At 41.6% G+C, this 3,737-nt stretch overlaps 1 pseudogene; it reads left to right on the top strand.

The window, feature by feature from the left end:
* Window positions 1-3,157, top strand: part of LOC124013273 — an 8,535-nt pseudogene extending 5,378 nt beyond the window's left edge.
* The last annotated feature ends 580 nt before the right edge of the window (window positions 3,158-3,737 follow it).

Below are 3,737 nucleotides of genomic sequence, written 5' to 3'. Positions count from 1 at the left end.
GAACCTAATAGGACCAGCAGGGGGAAAACGAACAGAAGGGAAAGCATAATGACAAGACAATATAAGACAAAACATGACACTTGGGTTGTTGAATTAAGAGTTAATTTCATTATGTTTTATGTTTGATTATATTTTGAACATGCTGTAGATTTGATGTCAACAACTCTGCAACATGGGTGGTGGATATCTCTAATTGATGGTGAGATGTTTTAATAATGTTTTATGATGACAACAGTTGTGTATGTATCTGTAACTTTGCATCATTTCACTGGTTTTGTTCTCATCTTTAGATGTGACGTTCACTGATAAGAAGACAAACAGAATCTCTGTCTTGATGTTGATTCTCTGTCTTCACTTTGGACTGGTGAAACAGGTACACTAAGAAAAATATAACCTCACACTTAATATTTCATTTACCTAGTTTAGTTTATTTACCCTTATTATAATAATTGATTTAAAATCAGGAAATCAAGTTGAGTAAACGAAAAGCCAATAAAATATTCATTCATAGAACCTTACATTTAACACCAGCAGGGTTCATTTATAAAAAGTAGAACATGTACTCCTTTACTGAGACATAAGAAGAGAAGATAGTGTCCCACTACTGTTGTTTCTAACAAGAAAAGAGAGTCCTTAAATGTGGGCAATGCCTGTGAATAGTCTTCATGTTTTGACTACGCCCCCTGAGCTATGCAGGAAAAACTATTGTGGATCATATCTTGGGCATCCTGCTTCAGGACTTGGGCGGTGGCTTTATGTTGTACTTTCATTGTGCACATTGACATAAAACAACAGACCAACACACACGACTTAATACTGTTTTCCTCACATTTAGCCTCACAAACAGGAAACTGTGTCCAATAAGGGACTGGTAAACAACTCATCACCCAAGTACATTTACATTTACATTTAAGTCATTTAGCAGACGCTCTTATCCAGAGCGACTTACAAATTGGTGCATTCACCTTATGACATCCAGTGGGACAGTCACTTAACAATAGTGCATCTAAAACGTAGGGGGGGTGGGGTGAGAGGGATTACTTATCCTATCCTAGGTATTCCTTAAAGAGGTGGGGTTTCAGGTGTCTCCGGAAGGTGGTGATTGACTCCGCTGTCCTGGCGTCGTGAGGGAGTTTGTTCCACCATTGGGGGGCCAGGGCAGCGAACAGTTTTGACTGGGCTGAGCGGGAGCTGTACTTCCTCAGTGGTAGGGAGGCGAGCAGGCCAGAGGTGGATGAACGCAGTGCCCTTGTTTGGGTGTAGGGCCTGATCAGAGCCTGGAGGTACTGAGGTGCCGTTCCCCTCACAGCTCCGTAGGAACCTGTTAGGTCTGTATCAGGAGAATGTCACTAAAGAATGTTACTGTTACAGAACAAGATTTTCCCACTGGACATGGCACCTGATTCCGTTGATGACAAATACGATGGCTGCAGAGACGAAGCCTTCAAGAGGGTGGATGACTACTACCTCCCACATGAGAAAAACACCACCACTAACTTCAGAAGAGCCTGGGACATGGCAGAGAAACATGCATCCATTCCAACAGATGGTCTGCAGAAAGTGCATTCCGTCTCTATGTATTTGTACACAAATAACAAACCCCAACCTCCTTCTGAATCCATCTACAGACTTCAACAAAGCAGTTCGACAAGGCAGTTATGGGTATGGAACATCATTCCAGTACCATTCCCTGCACTTCTATCTGACTGACGCCATGCAGATTCTCAAACAAAGTCAAACAACATGTTGGACCACCTACCGTAGAACCAATGTAACTTTTGATCGGGATGTTGTCAACAAAGAAATGCGCTTTGGTTATTTTTGCCTCAAGTTCTTTACATAAGACTTTATACGATTTCAGAGACACATCCTGCTTTGAGATCAACACATGTTTTGGTGTTAACTTGACATATTACTCTGCATATGGAAACGAGGGGGAAGTTTTGATTCCTCCCTATGAGGTATTCACAGTGACCAACATCCAGACAAAGTGAGCAGTCAGCAACCTGTGGTGTAAAGTCGTGTACACTCTGAAGAGCACTGGGAAATGGAAGAGCAACCTGTGGTGTAAAGTCGTGTACACTCTGAAGAGCACTGGGAAATGGAAGAGCAACCTGTGGTGTAAAGTCGTCTACACTTTGAAGAGCACTGGGAAATGGAAGAGCAACCTGTGGTGTAAAGTCGTCTACACTCTGAAGAGCACTGGGAAATGGAAGAGCAACCTGTGGTGTAAAGTCGTCTACACTCTGAAGAGCACTGGGAAATGGAAGAGCAACCTGTGGTGTAAAGTCGTGTACACTCTGAAGAGCACTGGGAAATGGAAGAGCAACCTGTGGTGTAAAGTCGTCTACACTCTGAAGAGCACTGGGAAATGGAAGAGCAACCTGTGGTGTAAAGTCGTGTACACTCTGAAGAGCACTGGGAAATGGAAGAGCAACCTGTGGTGTAAAGTCGTGTACACTCTGAAGAGCACTGGGAAATGGAAGAGCAACCTGTGGTGTAAAGTCGTCTACACTCTGAAGAGCACTGGGAAATGGAAGAGCAACCTGTGGTGTAAAGTCGTCTACACTCTGAAGAGCACTGGGAAATGGAAGAGCAACCTGTGGTGTAAAGTCGTCTACACTCTGAAGAGCACTGGGAAATGGAAGAGCAACCTGTGGTGTAAAGTCGTGTACACTCTGAAGAGCACTGGGAAATGGAAGAGCAACCTGTGGTGTAAAGTCGTCTACACTCTGAAGAGCACTGGGAAATGGAAGAGTGACCTGTGGTGTAAAGTCCTGTACACTCTGAAGAGCACTGGGAAATGGAAGAGCAACCTGTGGTGTAAAGTCGTGTACACTTTGAAGAGCACTGGGAAATGGAAGAGTGACCTGAATTGTAAAGCAATAGATACAGGCTACTGCTACATGAAGCTACTAACCTTGTTCATTGTCACAATAGTGTTCATACATTTACAACACTAAAATAGTGATTTTGTTAGACAGTATAGGCAGCAGCTCTATAGAGATGAGTTGATGACATGGAATGACATACTGAAGTCATAAAATAAAACCAATGTAACAGAAATATTTAATTAAAGTAATGTGAATAAATGTTGGTTAAAACTTATTAAGTGATAACAAGTAATGGTCAGTCACTACCATCATGGGACTTATACTAATAGTTGTATTATGTGTTACATCATGCAACCTACATAACGCATAGTGTATTGTTTAAAAAATAATACAATGATTTTTATTGTCAAACTGAAACCAAAACCAACCTCAAAAGCACTAATCGCTCAGCACTACCTCCTATCGTGGAACCAAAGTGAATTTTGATCAGTACAAAATATCAGTTTCGGTACCTTCACTTTGAGCACTATAGGCAAGAAAATAGGCAGAGATTCATTCCTGCTTTGAGATCACCACATGTTTTGGAGCTGACATATCACATTACTCTGTATTTACAGGAGAGAGAGAAGTCTTAATTCCTCCCTATGAGGTATTCACAGTGATCAACATCCAGAAGAAGTCACCAGAGAATAACCTTTCGTGTGAAGTCATCTACACATTAGTGGCCACTGTAGTTTGGAAGAATTGAACTGCAAATTGGTGCCAAAATAAATCAGAAAAGCAGTTATTTTGATGTTTTACAATCAACAGAACAGCTGCTACAGGCAACATAATGCTCTTTTAATTATGTTCTGTATAGTACTGATCATCCCATCACCAATGTACAACGGAAGTCATCTGAAA

The sequence above is a fragment of the Oncorhynchus gorbuscha genome, linkage group LG24 (genome assembly GCF_021184085.1).
Source record: "Oncorhynchus gorbuscha isolate QuinsamMale2020 ecotype Even-year linkage group LG24, OgorEven_v1.0, whole genome shotgun sequence".
Lineage (NCBI taxonomy): Eukaryota > Metazoa > Chordata > Actinopteri > Salmoniformes > Salmonidae > Oncorhynchus > Oncorhynchus gorbuscha.
Note: the sequence above shows the minus strand (reverse complement) of the source record. Positions and strands in the feature narration are given on the sequence as shown.